Genomic DNA, 19,978 nt, shown 5'->3' with positions numbered 1-19,978 from the left:
TCATCTTTGATTGTTTTATATACATGAACCAACATATTTCACATATCCCCTTTTGAAGCTGGTTTTAAATGTTCTTATTATGTACCTATTAAAAACAAAAAGATCCCTTGTGAATAAGACTTCCTCATGAGATTTCATACGCTTCCCTGGTGACTCAGCTGGTAAAGAATCCACCTGCAATATGGGAGACCTGGGTTCAGTCCCTGGGTTGGGAAGATCCCCTGAAGAAGGGAATGTCTACCCACTCCAGTATTCTTGCCTGGAGAATTCCATGGACTGTATATGTATAGTCCATGGGGTTGCAAAGAGTCAGACATTACTGAGCAACTTTCACCTCACATGATATTTCAATTATATCTGATTCAGATGTTTTTTTAAAAAATAGTTTGAAGTACACTGATGCTAGGTCAAACCCTAATTAACTTCAAGTTTCTCAGTTCCATCATTTAATGTATCTGTTTGGATATTTTCTATTAGAAAATGTGGTGACTCTTAGGCCAGCATTTTCCATCTTTGAATAACTCTGATAATTTAATTTTCTTCCTCATTTCTTTCCTAATATTCACAAAAAAATCATTTAACAAATATTCATGAGGTAAATATGTATCAATTACCATGGTAAGTTCTAAAAATGTGTTTGTGAGCATCACTTACTCAGTTTCTATCTCACCAAATGGAAAGTTTACTGAAGCAAACCTATACTGACATTCTATTACATATATACTCTGTGTTATAAGACAAGTAATACCTATTCTATTGATCAGATGATTCAAATCAAATAGAAAGTTTTTAAATATTTGAATGCATTTATTAGTGTTCTCTGAAATGTATAGATTCAAAAGGGAATGCTCTTACACTGTTGGTGGGAATGCAAACTACTACAACCACTATGGAGAACAGTGTGGAGATTCCTTAAAAAACTGGAAACAGAACTGCCATACGACCCAGCAATCGCACTCTTGGGCATACACACTGAGGAAACTGGAATTGAAAGAGACACATGTACTCCAATGTTCATCGCAGCACTGTTTATAACAGTCAGGACATGGAAGCAACCTAGATGTCCATCAGCAGATGAATGGATAAGAAAGCTGTGGTACATATACACAATGGAGTATTACTCAGCCATTAAAAAGAATACATTTGAATCCATTCTAATGAGGTGCGTGAAATTGGAGCCTATTATACAGAGTGAAATAAGCCAGGAAGAATAACACCGATACAGTATACTAACGCATATATATGGAATTTAGAAAGATGGTAACAATAACCCTGTATATGAGACAGCAAAAGAGACACAGATGTATAGAACAGTTTTTTGGACTCTGTGGGAGAGGGTGAGGGTGGGATGATTTGGGAGAATGGCATTGAAACCTGTATATTATCATATGTGAAACGAATCACCAGTCCAATTTCAATGCTTGATACAGGATGCTCGGGACTGGTGCACTGGGATGAACCAGAGGGATGGTATGGGGAGGGAGGTAGAAGGGGGGTTCAAGGTGGGGAACACATGTACACCTGGGGTGGATTCACGTCCATGTATGGCAAAACCAATACAATATTGTAAAGTAAAAAAAACAGAAATAGATCAATAAAGATAAAAAAAGTTAAATATTATAAGTATCAAACAACTATTGTCTTTGTTACTTGTTAATGATAGTAACAATATGCATGCCTGTGTGTGTTCAGTTGTACCTGACTTTTTGTGTCCCCATGGACTGTAGCCCACCAGGCTCCTCATTTCATGGAATTTTCTAGGCAGAACAGTTTAGTGGGTCACCATGTTCTTCTCTAAGTGATCTTCCAGAGCCAGGGATTGAACCTGTGTCTCCTATATTGGCAGGCAGATTCTTTACTACTGAGCTCCCTGGGAAACTCAGTAATAATGTAGATAAGATGATTTATGTTTTCTTTAAAGTTGCTTTATTCAGAGTCCTTAATTCACTTGTTAATATACATGCCCACATAGGATAGTACATAAGACACAGTTATACTTCTCCACCCTTATCAATCATATTACTGCTTCATAGTAGCTTAAAAAAATGTAAAAATATTACCAATAATCTTTACTTCCTGTCAATGTTTCAGTGTTCTGATTGCATCAATAAAAAGATGTTTTAGTCATTGATCTGTTACTTATGTGACTGCTTTAATGTGTTTCACTCTATCTCTGATGTTCCCAGATGAGCTTGTTGGCAACATGCCACCCATCAAAAGAAAATTTCTGAATATGATGCAGAGCTATGAATCAAGACAAGCTCTGCCCAGTTGTGTATTTTAGTCTGATTACAAATACGAGTAGGTACAGCCTATGTAGATGTAGCAGGGCAATTTTTTTTATGAAATGTCACTCTTTGAACCTTCTTAATTTAACAAAGAGGCAATCTGTCATCTTCTCTTGAGAATAAATTTATATGTGGGATTTAACTTACATAAGTGGCAGGCAATAATGATAATTGCCCTCTCTTACCCAGATGAGTTGTTTTTTAAATGGCTATATACTGTTTTAAACCTCACTGTGTAGTCAATACAGCACTCAGGTGGCAGACTTTAGCATAAATAATATTTCAAGAATATGGATATAAACACATAAATATAGGTTCAGTATAAACTGCCTACATACAGCATATTTCAAAGTGAGTTTGTATGCACATATTTTCTTTGCAGATTTAAGGTTACAATGCACAGTTGAATCAACCAGTGTATTTTATATCTAATTCAATAGGGCACCATTATAACATCATTCGTGCACTGGCTTAAATTCATATCTATGACTAGTAGCTCATTTGTTTGTGACCAATAGCTATGTATATAGTCCCTTAGGGTTTAATCCAGGAAATTCAGATCATTATCAAAGGTTAATCAGAAAGAAATCGACACCATAGGGCATGAAAATAAATTTTATATTGGAGAGTACATTTAATAAATCATGTGTCCTGCACCTCAGTATTATTGTGTACATTCCGTTAAAAACAAGGATAAAGACATTCTTTTTAAAACCATGGTATATTTTAATAATATATATATATATATATATATATATATATATTGAACAAACATTATCCGCGGTTCATACCTAAATCCTGTCAGTTGTCTCAACAATGTCCTCTATAGGTTTTGTTCTTTCCTTGATATAGGATTCAATAGAGGAGTACTCATTGCATTTAGTTGCTTTCACTCTTTAGCAACTTTAATTTGGCAGAGTTTCTTTAATAGTTTTGCTTGACCTGAATATTTCTGAGAAATAGAATGTCTTCCATTTTATGTTTCTTGGCTGTTTTCTCAATATTTGATTAAAATTATGCACTTTAGGGAACACATATCACAGATATGCTATTGTATTATTCTCAGTGTTGTTGATGCTAGTTAAAATCACTTTGGTAAGATCATATTCCTTAGTTCTCTCCACTGTAAACTTATTATTTTCACTCTGACTTTACTTTTTGGGGCTCCAGAATCACTGCAGATGGTGACTGCAGCCATGAAATTAAAAGACACTTACTCCTTGGAAGGAAAGTGATAACCAATATAGACAGCATATTAAAAAGCAGAGACATTACTTTGCCAACAAAGGTCCATCTAGTCAAGGCTGTGGTTTTTCCAGTGGTCATGTATAGATGTGAGAGTTGGACTGTGAAGAAAGCTGATGAAGAATTGATGCTTTTGAACTGTGGTGTTGGATAAGACTCTTGAGAGTCCCTTGGACTCCAAGGAGATCCAACCAGTCCATCCTAAAGGAGATCAGTCCTGGTGCTCTTTGGAAGGACTGATGTTGAAGCTGAAACTCCAGTACTTTGGCCACTTGATGTGAAGAGCTGACTCATTGGAAAAGACCCTGATGCTGGGAAAGATTGCGGGCAGGATGAGTAGGGGACAACAGAGGATGAGATGGTTGGATGGCATCACCGACTCAATGGATGTGGGTTTGGGTAAACTCCGGGAGTTGGTAATGGACAGGGATGCCTGCCGTGCTCTGGTTCATGGGGTTGCAGAGTCGGACACTACTGAGCGACTGAACTGAACTGACTAATAAGTATTTGGGATGAAATTCTTTGCAAGCATGTAAATACCCTTTTCTTCAATCAAATTATTAATTTTAGTCCCACTGGATGATTTTCTAACTTCATCATTTCATCTATATGAGTTGCCATTAAAAGGAAAAGAAGGGTTTTCCTTTTGAATATATTTACTTATTCATTCTTTAATATATTAATACTAGTATGGGCTCGTCTCATCCTCTGTTGGCCACTTCTCCTTCTGACCTCAGTCTTTCCCAGCATCAGGGTCTTTTCCAATGAGTCAGCAACAGAGGATGAAATAGTTAGATGGCATCATCGACTCAATGGACATGAATTTAAGCAAAGTTTGGGAGATAGGGAAGGACGGGGAGACCTGGCATACCGAAGTCCATGGGGTCATAAAGAGTCAGGCACGACATAGCAACTGAAGAAGAAAAACAGCCACAATGGGCTCATATGGTCCTATGTTATTTAGAGCATTATAATCCAATAGTACCTTCATTTTGGTATTCACATTTTTCCAAATTACACTTAAAACCCCTTCATGACAGCAATTATGTCCTTTTGATTTGTCTTTAGCATTCTTTGAGCAACTTTGGACACAATAAAATGAACACATTCCAGGGTAATCTTGTAGTTTACCTGCTTCAGTATTGGATTTAGCCTTTACTCTAGGGAATATTGATTCCTTAAGTGGGACATGAGATTTTGATAAGAATATCTAAGATCTAAAGTTTCATTATTGGAGTATCATTGCTCCAGGATATTCTCATTGGACACAGCTAAAAAAATGTAAATATTATAGATATTGTTTATATTTGGAGATTCATTCTCTACCCCTTGTCCCTTTTACCTCTTGTTCTCTTACCCTACTTTCCTCCCAATATAAGAAACTACAAGGTGAACACTAGTTGTCTTTCAAGTTTTTTGACTTAGTTTTCCAAAACTGAAAGACCTGGCTCCCAAATTGTCAATGCCTTCATTTATTGGAAAATGGTTTTGGAGTTCACATATTTACTTAGGGAGATGCATATCAATATATGCACAAATCATAAAAATATATCAACAGTTTATTACAAACTAATATCACTTCCTGTAATCAACATTAAAAGTCCTTATATTCTTTCCTACTCAGTGTTACACTCATAAGGTAATCCATATCCTCATTTTAGATAATTCATGTATGCCTTAAAACTATGTAACAATGGAATAATATTATCTGAATTATTTTGTGGTATTATGTTTCTCATGTTTATTTGTGATGTTGCAAATTACAAATTCGTTTATTTTCATAGTGATATAGCATTGTATTGCATGACTGTGTCACAGATTACTGAATTGGATGCACCTTTCTTTGTGTTTTTGTTTATAATTGGGGCTACCATGTAAAGGGGGCTTTCTTCCTGGCACAGTGGTAAAGAACTCACCCGCCAATGAGGGAGATGTGGATTTGATCCCTGGTCTGGGAAGAACCCCTGGAGAAAGAAATGGCCACCCACTCGGATATTCTTGCTGGGGAAGTCCCATGGAGCCTGGCAGACTACAGTACATGGGGTTGCAGAAGAGTTGGATATGACTTAGTGACTTAACAACAACATCAATATCATCAATTAAAGGCTGGCTAAAAATATTTTTTCACATGTCTTTGGCAAATAATGTACACATTTATTTTAGGTAAGTACCCAGGTGTGGCATTGCTGAATCACAGTATGTTTGTATGTTTAGCCCTAGAAGATAGTGCAAAGCATTTGGTTGGGTGATTCTATTTAAATTGAACCAGAAGTAAACAAGATTTTCATTTATACTTTTTTTTTCTAACATTTGGTATTGTCTTTATTTTTTTTTAATTTTTAATTAATTAATTAATTTATTTTTATTTTATTGGAGGCTAATTACCTTACATTAATATATTGGTTGGTTTTGTCATACACTGACACAAATCCGCCTTGGTTGTACATGTGTTCCCTTTCTTGAACCCCCTTCCCACCTCCCTTTTCCCCATATCCTCCCTCCAGGTCATCCCCGTGCACCAGCCCCAAGCATCCGGTATCATGTGTCAAACCTGGACTGGTGATTCATTTCACATATGATAATATACATGCTACAATGCCATTCTCCCAAATCATCCCACCTTCACGCTCTCCCACCGAGTTCCAAAGACTGTTCTATATACCTATGTCTCTTTTGCAGTCTCATATACAGGGTTAAGGATTCCAATTTCATCCACCTCATTAGAACTGATTCAAATGCATTCTTTTTGATGGCTGAAAAATACTCCATTGTGTATATGTACCAAAGCTTTCTTATCCATTCTTCTGCAGATGGACATCTAGGTTGCTTCCATGTCCTGGATATTATAAACTGTGCAGCGATGAACATTGGAGTACATGTGTCTCTTTCAATTCTGGTATCCTCGGTGTGTATGCCCAGAAGTGCAATTGCTGGATCATATGGCAGTTCTATTTCCAGTTTTTTGAGGAATCTCCACACTGTTCTCCATAGTGGCTGTACTAGTTTGCATCCCCACCAACAGTGTAAGAGGGTTCCCTTTTCTCCACACCCTCTCCAGCATTTATTGCATGTAGACTTTTGGATAGCAGCCATTCTGACTGGGGTGAAATGGTATCTCATTGTGGTTTTGATTTGCATTTCTCTGATTATGAGGGATGTTGAGCATTTTTTCATGTGTTTGTTAGCCGTCTTTATGTCTTCTTTGCAGAAATGTCTGTTTAGTTCTTTGGCCCATTTTTTGATTGGGTCACTTAGTTTTCTGGAATTGAGCTGCAGGAGCTGCTTGTATATTTTGGAGATTAATCCTTTATCAGTTGCTTCATTTGCTACTATTTTCTCCCATTCTGAAGGCTGTCTTTTCACATTGCTTATAGTTTCCTTTGCTGTGCAGAAGCTTTTGATTTTAATTAGGTCCCATTTGTTTATTTTTGCTTTTATTTCCAATATTCTGGGAGGTGGGTCATGGAGGATCCTGCTATGATTTATGTCGGAGAGTGTTTTGCCTACATTCTCTTCTAGGAGTTTTATAGAATCTGGTCTTACATTTAGCTCTCTAATCCATTTTGAGTTTATTTTGGTGTATGGTGTTAAGAAGTGTTCTAGCTTCATTCTTTTACAAGTGGCTGACCCGTTTTCCCAGCACCACTTGTTAAAGAGACTGTCTTTTCTCCATTTTGTATTCTTGCCTCCTTTGTCAAAGATAAGGTGTCCATAGGTGCGTGGATTTATCTCTGGGCTTTCTATTTTGTTCCATTGATCTATATTTCTGTTTTTATGCCAGTACCATACTGTCTTGATGACTGTGGCTTTGTAGTAGAGCCTGAAGTCCGGCAGGTTTATTCCTCCAGTTCCAGTCTTCTTCCTCAAGATTGCTTTGGCTATTCGAGGTGTTTTGTATTTCCATACAAATTTTGAGATTATTTGGTCTAGTTCTGTGAAAAATATCTTTGGTATCTTGATAGGGATTGCATTGACTGTATAAATTACTTTGGGTAGTATACTCATTTTCACAATATTTATTCTTCCAATCCACGAAAATGGTATATTTCTCCATCTATTAGTGTCCTCTTTGATTACTTTCACTAGTGTTTTATAGTTTTCTATGTACAAGTATTTTGTTTCTTTAGGTAGGTAGATTCCTAAGTATTTAATTCTTTTCATTGCAACAGTGAATGGAATAGTTTCCTTAATTTCTCTTTCTATTTTCTCATTATTAGTGTATAGGAATGCAAGGGATTTCTGTGTGTTGATTTTATATCCTGCAACTTTACTGTAATCATTGATTAGCTCTAGTAGTTTTCTGGTAGAGTCTTTAGGGTTTTCTGTGTAGAGGATCATGTCATCAGTGAACAGTGAAAATTTTACTTCTTCTTTTCCAATTTGTATTCTTTAATGTCTTTTTCTGCTCTGATTGCTGTAGCCAAAATTTCCAGAACTATGTTGAATAGTAGTGGTGAAAGTGGGCACCCTTGTCTTCTTCCTGACTTTAGGGGAAATACTTTCAGTTTTTCACCATTGAGGATAATGTTTGCTGTGGGTTTGTCATATATAGCTTTTATTATGTTGAGATATGTCCCTTCTATTCCCACTTTCTGGAGGGTTTTTATCATAAATGGATGTTGAATTTTGTCGAAGGCTTTCTCTGCATCTATTGAGATAATCATATGATTTTTATTTTTCAGTTTGTTAATGGGGTGTATTATGCTGATTGATTTGCGGATATTGAAGAATCCTTGCATTCCTGGGATAAAGCCCACTTGGTCATGATGTATGATCTTCTTAATGTGTTGTTGGATTCTGATTGCTAGAATTTTGTTAAGGATTTTTGCATCTATGTTCATCAGTGATATTGGCCTGTAGTTTTCTTTTTTTGTGGGGTATTTCCCAGGTTTTGGGATTATGCTGATGGTGGCCTCATAGAATGAGTTTGGAAGTTTTCCTTCCTCAGCAGTTTTCTGGAAGAGTTTGAGTAGCATAGGTGTTAGCTCTTCTCTAAATTTTTGGTAGAATTCAGCTGTGAAGCTGTCTGGACCTGGGTTTTTGTTTGCTGGAAGATTTCTGATTACAACCTCTAGTTCCGTGCTTGTGATGGGTCTCTTCAGATTTTCTAATTCTTCCTGGTTCAGTTTTGGAAAGGTGTACTTTTCTAGGAATTTGTCCATTTCTTCCAAGTTATTCGTTTTATTGCCATATAATTGCTGATAGTATTCTCTAATAATCCTTTGTATTTCTGTGTTGTCGGTTGTGATCTCTCCATTTTCATTTCTAATTTTATTGATTTGGTTCTTCTCCCTTTGTTTCTTGATGAGTCTGGCTAGTGGTTTGTCAATTTCATTTACCTTCTCAAAGAACCAGCTTTTGGCTTTGTTGATTTTTGCTATGGTCTCTTTTGTTTCTTTTGCATTTATCTCTGCCCTAAATTTTACGATTTCTTTCCTTCTACTAACCCTGGGGTTTTCATTTCTTCCTTTTCTAGTTTCTTTAGATGTAGAGTTAGGTTATTTAGTTGACTTTTTTCTTGTTCCTTGAGGTGTGCCTGTATTGCTATGAACTTCCTCCTTAGCACTGCTTTTACAGTGTCCCAGAGGTTTGGGGTTGTTGTGTTTTCATTTTCATTCATTTCTATGCATATTTTGATTTCTCTTTTGATTTCTTCTATGATTTGTTCATTATTCAGCAGCGTGTTGTTCAGCCTCTATATGTTGGCATTTTTAATAGTTTTTCTCCTGTAATTGAGATCTAATCTTACTGCATTGTGGTCAGAAAAGATGCTTGGAATGATTTCAATTTTTTTGAATTTACCAAGGCTAGCTTTATGGCCCAGGATGTGATCTATCCTGGAAAAGGTTCCGTGTGCACTTGAGAAAAAGTTGAAATTCATTGTTTTGGGGTGAAATGTCCTATAGAGAACTATTAGGTCTAACTGGTCTATTGTATCATTTAAAGTTTGTGTTTTCTTGTTAATTTTCTGTTCAGTTGATCTATCCATAGGTGTGAGTTGGGTATTAAAGTCTCCCACTATTATTGTGTTATTGTTAATTTCCCCTTTTATACTTGTTAGTAATTTTCTTACATATTGCAGTGCTCCTATGTTGGGTGCATAAATATTTATAATTGTTATATCTTCTCTTGGATTGATCCTTTGATCATTATGTAGTTTCCTTCTTTGTCTCTTTTCACAGCCTTTGTTTCAAAATCTATTTTATCTGATATGAGTATTGTTACTCCTGCTTTCTTTTGGTCTCTATTTGCGTGGAATATCTTTTTCCAGACCTTCACTTTCAGTTTGCATGTGTCCCTCGTTTTGAGGTGGGTCTCTTGTAGACAACATATATGGGGTTCTTGTTTTTGTATCCATTCAGCCAGCCTTTGTCTTTTGGTTGGGGCATTCAACCCATTTATGTTTAAGGTGATTATTGATAAGTATGATCCCATTGCCATTTTCTTTATTGTTTTGGGTTCAAGTTTATATACCCTTTCTGTGTTTCCAGTCTAGAGAAGATCCTTTAGTATTTGTTGGAGAGCTGGTTTGGTGATGCTGAATTCTCTCAGCTTTTGCTTGTCTGTAAAGGATCACATTTGAATGAGATCCTTGCTGGGTACATTAATCTGGGCTATAGGTTATTTTCTTTCATCACTTTAAGTATGTCTTGCCATTCCCTCCTGGCCTGAAGAGTTTCTGCTGAAAGATCAGCTGTTATCCTTATGGGGCTCCCCTTGTGTGTTATTTGTTGTTTTTCCCTTGATGCCTTTAATATTTGTTCTTTGTTAATTTGATTAATATGTGCCTTGGAGTATTTCGCCTTGGGTTTATCCTGTTAGGGACTCTCTGTGTTTCTTGGACTTGGGTGATTATGACGGTGACTGTCTTACCAATCATTTCAGTTCAGTTCAGTTGCTCAGTCGTGTCCGACTCTTTATGACCCCATGAATCACAGCACGCCAGGCCTCCCTGTCCATCACCAACTCCGGAGTTCACTCAAACTCATGTCCATCGAGTCGGTGATGCCATCCAGTCATCTCATTCTCTGTCGTCCCCGTCTCTTCCCACCCCAAATCCCTCCCAGCATCAGACTCTTTTCCAGTGAGTCAACTCGTCACATGAGGTGGCCAAAGTATTGCAGTTTCAGCTTTAGCATCAGTCCTTCCAATGAACACCCAGGACTGATCTCCTCTAGAATAGACTGGTGGATCTCCTTGCAGTCCAAGGGACTCTCAAGAGTCTTCTCCAGCACCACAGTTCAAAAGCATCAATCTTTCTTCACAGTCAAGCTCTCACATCCAAATATGACCACTGGAAAAACCATAGCCTTGACTAGATGGACATCTTTTGACAAAGTAATGTCTCTGCTTTTTAATATGCTATCTAAGTTGGTTATAACTTTCCTTCCAAGGAGTAAGCGTTTTTTAATTTCATGTCTGCAATCAGCATCTGCAGTGATTTTGGAGCCCCAAAAAATAAAGTCTGATACTGTTTCCACTGTATCCCCATCTATTTCCCATGAAGTGATGGGACCAGATGCCATGATCTTTGTTTTCTCAATGTTGAGCTTCAAGCCAACTTTATATATTGATTCTTTTTTATTTCTTCCAGGTCATTGTTAAACATTTCTTGCATCTTCTCTATCCTTGTCTCCAGGCTATTTAAGTGTAACTCCATTTTGTTTTCACGGTTTTGGATCATTTTCACTATCATTATTTGGAATTCTTTCTCGGCTAGATTTCTGATCTATTCCTCTTTTGTTTGGTTTGGTGGGCATTTATCCTGTTCCTTTACCGGCTGGGTAATTCTCTGCCTTTTCATCTTGTTTATATTGCTGTGTTTGAGGTGGTCTTTCCGTATTCTGGCAGTTTGTGGTTCCTCTTTATTGTGAAGTTTCCTCGCTGTGGGTGTGGTTGGACAGTTGGCTTGTCAAGGTTTCCTGGTTAGGGAAGCTTATGTTGGTATTCTGGTGGGTGGAACTGGATTTCTTCTCTCTGGAGTGCAATGAAGTGTCCATTAATGAGTTATGAGATGTCAATGGGTTTGGAGTGACTTTGGGTAGCTGGTATATTGAATCTCAGGGCTAAGTTCCTGTGTTGCTGGAGAATTTGTGTGGTATGTCTTCTCTGGAGATTGTTGGCCCTTGATGGCGCTTGGTTTCAGTGTAGGTATGGAGGTGTTTGATGAGCTCCTATTGATCAATGTTTCCTGAAGTCAGGAGTTTTCTGGTGCTCTCAGGATTTGGACTTAAGCCTCCTGCCTCTGGTTTTCAGTCTTATTCTTACAGTAGCCTCAAGACTTCTCCTTCTATACAGCACCAATAATAAAACATCTAGGTTAATGATGAAAAGTTTCTCCACAGTGAGGGACACCTGGAGAGGTTCACAGAGTTACATGGAGAAGAGAAGAGGGAGGAGGGAGATTGAGGTGACAAGGAGGAGAAGAGGGGGAATCAAAAGGGGAGAGAGCAAGCTAGCCAGTAACCACTTCCCTGTGTGCTCTCCACAGTCTGGATCCCTCAGAGATGTTCACGGAGTTACACAGAGAAGAGAAGAGAAGAGAAGAGGGAGGAAGGAGACTGAGGCGGCCAGGAGGATAAAAGGGGGAATCAAAAAGAGAGAGACAGATCTAGCTAGTAATCAGTTCCCTAAGTGTTCTCCACAGCCCGGAACACACAAAAAGATTCAGAGTTGGGTAGAGAAGAAAAGGCGGAGATAGAGGTGACCTGGGGGGAGAAAAAGAGTCCAAAGGGGGAGAGAGCAATCCAGCCAGTAATGTCGTTCCCAAGTAAAAATGGGTACTGAAGATTGGTTTCTTAAAGGTAGAAAATTGGTAACAAATACCAAAAAGCAAAGATTAAAAATCTAGAGTAGAGGTTAGATTCTCAAAAATACAACATTGAAGAAAAAGACAAAGTCACAAAAATTATAATATGCATGTATATATGATGTTTGCCTTAAAAATAGGGTCTTTTTTTTGCAAAGTAATAATAGGTTATAAAATGAAAATTAAAAGAGCAATAGAGGACTTAAAAATTAAAAAAAATTAAAAAATGATAATAGTAAAAATATATCTAGGACTTTCTCTGGTGTTGTTGTGGACAGTGTGAGGTCAGTTCATTTTCAGATAGTTCCTTGATCCAGCTTACACTTCTCAAGATCTATAGGCCCCTTCCTATGTAGTCAGTGTTAACTGCAGGATTTTAATCTATTGCACCTGTCACTTCCAAAGCGGTTCCCTCTGTTCATTTTAGCTTCTTCTGTTTGCTGGCCTTTTCAGTATCTAATTTCTGCCCTGACACAAGGGGGCAGTGGTGTTCACTTTTTTAAGCTTACTTGTTCAGTCGTGCTGTGGGGAGGGAAGAACACTGCAAATGTCACTGGCGTGTGTGGGGAGTGCTCGCAGTGTCTCAGCCACACTGGGTTTGCCCCCACTCACGGCGTCTGTGCTTCCCCAGTCTACACTGTTCAGGCTCTAGGTCGCTCTGCTGGGAATTGTTTGAGGCATGCCCTGGTTTGCGTGCACTTCCCAGGTCTAAGCTGCTCAGGTTAAAGTTCTCGGGTATTCCACAAAGGCACAGACTTGTATGAGCCTGTGTTTTGTGCCCTTCCCAGGTCTAAGCAGCTCAGGTGACCAGGTGCTTGGCAAGCACAATCACCTCCAGTAGGGGCTGTGACTTATCACCTCCCCCGTCCGTGCCACTCAGTTTTCTGGGTGTACAACTGGCATGCCTTCTCAGGTGTGCCATGTGTCTCTTCTGGGGAGCTGATCTCTTGCTGTGACACTCCCAGGAGAAGTCCACCAGCCAGAATCCAAGAACTCTTTGTTAGCATCAAAGCCTGCTTGCAATTTGGTAGAGGATGCCTCTCTGGGGCCGCAATTGTCCCCTTCCGGCTGTCTGCCCTCACATGCCTGTCTCTGGTGGGGGATGGGCCGGTCCGCAGCCAGCTATCTCTGTTCAGTCCTTTGTTCTGTGTGCGGGCCTGGAGGTGACTTGGGTTAGGGCTTTTCGTGGGATAGCTATCCCATGGTCTGGGTTGCTATCTCTAGTTAGTTCCCTCAGATTTCCCTAGGGGCATTCATGCCCGGTCCTTACCCTAAACAATGCAGCCCGTGCCTCCCTGACCAGTCCCCACTTGCTAGAGGAGGATGTGGGCGTCTGCGCTGCTTCTCTGCTGGGAGTTACAATTGGGCACGTAATCTGTGGGTTTTAATTATTTATATAGTTTTCCTCCCAGTTATGTTGCCCTCTGAGGTTCCAAGGCTTGCCACAGACTAGCCAGTGAGAGTGTTTCCTGGTGTTTGGAAACTTCCCTCTTTTTTAAGAATCCCTTCCTAGGATGGATCTCCATCCCTACCTCTTTTGTCTCTCTTTTTACCTTTTATATTTTTTCCTACCTCTTTCTGAAGACAATGGGCTGCCTTTCTGGGTGCCTGATGTCATCTGCCAGCATTCAGTTGTTTTCTGGAATTTGCTCAGTGTTCAAATGTTCTTTCGAGGAATTTGTTGTGATGAAAGTGGTCTCCCTATCCTATTCCTCCGCCATCTTAGGACCACCCCCTCCGTCATACCTTTTAATACAAGTCCTTTTACATTTTTCTTCTTCAAAAGTGCTGGTTACTCATAAAAACTATACTTGGATGGAAAGTTTAGTCTATTCTTCTGCTTCAAAATGCCTCCTAAGATGATTATTATTGTGTTTGCATTGCTTTTATAGGTCATTTTGGGTGGAATTAACAGCTTTTAATATTAATCATTCCTTTTAACAAGGATGATATATCCTTTTGTTTATTTGGTTTGTCTTTAATTTCTCCCAATGATATTTAATGACTTTCATAATAGAATTTTACCTATTTGTTAAATTTGTTCTTAGATATTGGAAGGTTTTAGGTTTTTGTAAATAGTATTTTTATTTCATTTTTCATATTTCTGGTATTTATAAAAATAATTTGTGGAAAAACACTGCAAATTTGTTCTAATAGTTTGTAGAGTCTTCTGAGTATTTTATATGTCATATCAACTACATTTTTATATAATGAAATTTTTATTTCTCCTTCTTCAACTCACTTACATTTATTTATGACTGTGGCTAGAATCCCCAATAAATGGTGAATAGATACAGTGATAACATTTTTATCCTAGTTCTGATATAATGGGGGAAAATTATGAATATCTCAAATATAAGTTTCATGATAGCTATATACATATTTTTTTTTTGCACAATTTCTGTATTTTAATTTCCTCTTTACTTTCCTAAAAGTTTACAATATATATTTTAAATTATATATCAGCTTTCTGTTGATGTATGGCATGATATAAGAAACTTAAGAGGCTTCAACTACCATTTATCAGCTCATATGTCTGCAATTTGTGGGGCAAGGTGTGGGCTGAAAATTTAGGTAATTGTTGATGTTATAGTATTTGCTCAGAAACTACAGGGAATGTCAGTAACCTGGGAACTCAGGCAGAATTTTTATGATGCAGTGAGACAGATTGCTTCACCTTCAGGAAACCTGTCTTTGCTCATAAAACTTTGAACTAATTGGATGAGGCCCTTTCTGGAGGGTTCAGTTCAGTTCAGTTCATTTGCTCAGTCGTGTCCGACTCTTTGCGACCCCATGAATCACAGCATGCCAGGCCTCCCTGTCCATCACCAACTCCCGGAGTTCACTCAAACTCATGTCCATAGAGTCGGCGATGCCATCCAGCCATCTCATTCTCTGTCGTCCCCTTCTCCTCCCACCCCCAACCTTTCCCAGCATCAGAGTCTTTTCCAGTGAGTCAACTTGTCGCATGAGATGGCCAAAGTATTGCAGTTTCAGCTTTAACATCAGTCCTGGAGGGTAATCTGCTTTAATTAAAGGCCCTGATCAATTGACTTTATGATAGAGAGATTATCTGAGTGAGCTTGACCTAATCATATGAGCCCTTTAAATTTAGGTCTTTAACAAGCGTACCTATGGCTGATTCATGTTGATGTATTGCAAATACAATCACAATATTGTAAGGTAGTGACCCTCCAATTAAAATAAATTAATAAATTAAAACAAACAAAAAAATTTAGTTCTTTAACGATTGTGTGAATATGTTTTATTTCATTTTTTTCCCTCTGGTCTTCAGTTTGAACATTATATATTCACTTTATATTTTATTAACCTTTTTAAAAATTCTGCTCTGAATCTTACAGCTTGTTAAATTCATTTGTTTATTTCTTAATTTCAGTTGTTTTATTTCTTCTAAAATTTTCATTTTATTGTTTAATATAGATCTCAGAATATGGTGCAATTTTTATTATTTCTTCATGTTTTCCTCTACAGACTATTATCTCCAATATCTCTACCACCTTGTTTACTTTTTTACTACTTAAAACATTTATTTTGCCTTATTCTATGCCTGGTAATTTTTCCTTAAATGCTTGTTATTGTGTTTGCTTATAAAGCATATAGATGTTTTCTTCCTACAGAGTGTGTTCACATGTTTTTCTTACAGAAAATAAAAGAATATGGATTGATTACATTAACCAAATTAGGGCAAGACTTGATTGTAGGATAGCTTATATTTAGATCTTTGGGGGTGCTTCATGAAGCCCCTTAGTCACCTATACACAGGTCATGAACTCCAATTATCATCTTTAATAACTGTCTTCCCAGAATTACAGACTGTCAAAATACCTACTCTAACTTTTCTAAATATTCTGACTAACCTCATGCTTGGTGCAGTTATACATGTTAACAAATATCTGGGGAGAGGGGCACATCCGACATTTTATAGCTCTCTTTTCTCTGCAGTTTATGGTTCTACTACTGGAAAATGAAAACATTAATATATCTGCTGGTTTCTCTCTTAGTAGAGGACTTAGGTCCTTTTGTAAAATATGTTCAGAGTCTTTCCAGATACTCATTTTAGGCCATTGTCCTAGGTGGCTCAGTAGCAAAGAATCTGCCTGCAATGCAGGAGACCCAGGAGTCACAGGTTCAACCTCTGGGTCAGGAAGATCCCCTGGAGAAAGGAATGGCAACCCACTCCAGTATTCTTGCCTGGAGAATCCTGTGGACAGAGGAGCCTGGTGGGCTACAGTCAATGTGGTCGCAAAGAGCTGGACACAACTGAAGCAACAGAGCATGCCCTCTGAGAGAAAACAGTTGTTGACTATTTCCTCTTATATTGCTGTATTTATATTTATCTGTTATTTTTTCCTCATGTTATTGTGGCTTGATAATTCTCTAAAAATTTCAAGGTTAACCTTAAATATTTTTTAAACATTTCATCATTTTTTTTGGGGGGGGTATTCCCTGTGAAAGCATTGGTCTACTACAAAGTCTACTGTATCAGTCTACTATAACACATTTTCCTGAGGTTTGGATGTCTGAAGGTCTAAACTTGCATAAAATATACATGAAAATCAATAAATGCATTAATCATATATCTCAATGAGATAGTATTTAATAGGTCTTTAAATACTACTTCATTCCTGCAATGAAAATGGAAATAAAATGTCAGCCATCTAAAATTAATAATATTGTTAGTTAAAATGCATTTTTCATTTGAGAGACTTAGTATACATCCTTAAAATTAGTTATTGTGTGTGATGACTTTGCAAGATTCTTTTTTTTAAACCTGAGAAAAGTTCACGAGAGATTTCATTTTTTTCTAGTGAAAGTGAAAAAAGCATGTTTAAAACAATTAACTCTGAAACAAAAAATGGTTTAAGTGTTAGGGCAGAATAAAGTTGACAGGGGCTGTTTGCTCACTATTAAATTCTACTGAGGTAAATAATCACTGAGGTAGTTAAATTTTTTTCCCTGAAAATAAATTATATGTTATTCTAATTTTAAAAATCATAGCCTTATATTCTCTCTCCAATTTAATACATTCTTATTTTTATAATACAGTCACAGAATTTTGTTACCCATTGGTCATGCTTATAAAATTAAAAGTAAACAATCTTCATTTTAAAAATAAGCAGTAGAGAGAATAAAATAAATGCCTTATCCTCTTTGCCAAAGTTTTATAACCCACCAATTAAAAGGATAATTCATAGTTTGCATATAGTGTTATCATTTAGTATCTGACTTTATGTAGATTATTTTATAATTCAGCTGTCTAACTTATTATTAAATCAAGACAGCATATAAATAGATGAAAGATTACTTCACTACTTTTTTCAATGTGGACTTAATGAAAAGCATATAATTTTTATTATTCATACATTTTATAATTAGAGTTCTGATGTTTTGTCCCCATAAAGCTAAAAATAAGGAAGAAATATTTGCTAATTGCAAACAAATAATCTCTTAAAATTATCTGTGCATTCATAGATAATATCCTAATGCCTGGAGTATATAAGAGAGAAGCAATAGTACGTCTCTTAGCAGCATCAGTCAGTTCAGTTCAGTTCAGTCTCAGTCGTGTCCGGCTCTCCGCTACCCCATGAATCACAGCACGCCAGGCCTCCCTGTCCATCACCAACTCCCGGAGTTCACTCAAACTCATGTCCACAGAGTCGGTGAAGCCATCCAGCCATCTCATTCTCTGTCGTCCCCTTCTCCTCCCGCCCCCAACCTTTCCCAGCATCAGAGTCTTTTCCAGTGAGTCAACTCATCGCATGAGGTGGCAAAGTATTGCTGTTTCAGCTTTAGCATCAGTCCTTCCAATGAACACCCAGGATTGATCTCCTTTAGAAAGGACTGGTTGGATCTCCTTGCAGTCCAAGGGACTCTCAAGAGTCTTCTCCAACACCACAGTTCAAAAGCATCAATTCAGTTGGTCATAACTTTCCTTCCAAGGAGTAAGCGTCTTTTAATTTCATGGCTGCAATCAGCATCTGCAGTGATTTTGGAACCCAAAAAAATAAAGTCTGACACTGTTTCCACTGTTTTTCCATCTATTTCCCATGAAGTGATGGGACCAGATGCCATGATCTTTGTTTTCTGAATGTTGAGCTTCAAGCCAACATTTTCACTCTTTTCTTTCACTTTCATCAAGAGGCTTTTGAGTTCCTCTTCACTTTCTGCCATAAGGGTAGTGTCATCTGCATATGTATAATAATTTTTTTAAAATGCAGTAAGAGGTGAGTGAAGGAAGATAAAAATATAGGTTGTTCAGAAATGACTGTTTAGGGGGTAATCTTTAATTTGGGCTTTATAGAATATGTAGGTGCTTAAATTATTCCAGTTAAAGAGCCAATACAATAATGTAAAGTAATTCAGTTCAGTTCAGTTGCTCAGTCGTGTCCTACTCTTTGCGATCCCATGAATCACAGCACACCAGGCCTCAAACTCATAACCATCGAGTCGGTGATGCCATCCAGCCATCTCATTATCTGTCTTTTTAATATGCTATCTAGGTTTTTTCTTAAAGTACTAACAGGGATGTCTCTAGCTGGTCTTAATCGTCACTAGGGCAACATGCAGATATTTATTCTGAAGCATAAATGTTAAGAAAAAATGTAGTTCCTGGCAAATAATGAATATGAACAAGGTTAGGATCCCATAGGTGAGTTCTAGCAATCATGTTCGTGCTAAAAGTCCATAAGGCTAAGTATCTTTCAAGCCATGCAATATCCTTTCTAAGTCTTCTAGAGCATGCTTATCATTATACAATTTGGCAAACTTTAAACCAGATGGGATCAATGTTTTGAGTGTACTATATTATAGTTTGATGTTATAGAAGCTCTAGGTAATAAATGTTTCTGCATCCAATTTAAAAATCCATTATGCAAATATAATAATAATACCTGCATAAAATCCTTGATGTTACAGTTTAGTATAATGTATCTGGCTGACTAATGACTTCCCAAAATAAGTTTGTTCAAAAAAGGGAAAAAAAGTAAAATATAGGTAACTTGTATGTAGTCATTATACTAAAAGGGAATAGTAGCATTTAAATCTCTAGAATTTTTCTTTGAAAATTATTTTGAGTATGATTATCAAGGCAGTCTTCTAACTTTTTGATGAAGACATTTTAGCACTTATTTTCCTCTAAAATATCTGCCTATGTATTACATGGATATAAACACAACCGTATATAAAATGATATTCATATGTATATGTACATAGAAACACAGAGACACATACAGAAATATGTCTTAATCCAATATTCCTATAGTTAATTAACATAACTCCTTTGTTGGACTATTCCAGGATGAATACATTGAACTATATATGTTCATTTTTCAATAGCATGATTTAATAGTTAATAGATCCAATCTCTAAGTGAAAAGACAGGGATAAACTAGAGAAACATAACTTTCAGTTTCTAGAATAAGCGTTAAAGAAATCACTTGGTGTACAACATGGGAGCCCCTGTTACTGGATCTGACTTGCTCTTCTGGGGATCACTTGGCAGCCCCAGAGGCCCCCTGCTGACCTTCATGCCTCCCATAGCACAGATCCAGGAGGCTCCTGTATGTGGAAAGTTCCCAACACTCCCTTAAGATTCACAGTTTCGTAACTATTATCT

Source organism: Moschus berezovskii, chromosome 1 (genome assembly GCF_049115385.1).
Source record: "Moschus berezovskii isolate FMDL1 chromosome 1, NW_MosBer_1.0, whole genome shotgun sequence".
Lineage (NCBI taxonomy): Eukaryota > Metazoa > Chordata > Mammalia > Artiodactyla > Moschidae > Moschus > Moschus berezovskii.
Note: the sequence above shows the minus strand (reverse complement) of the source record.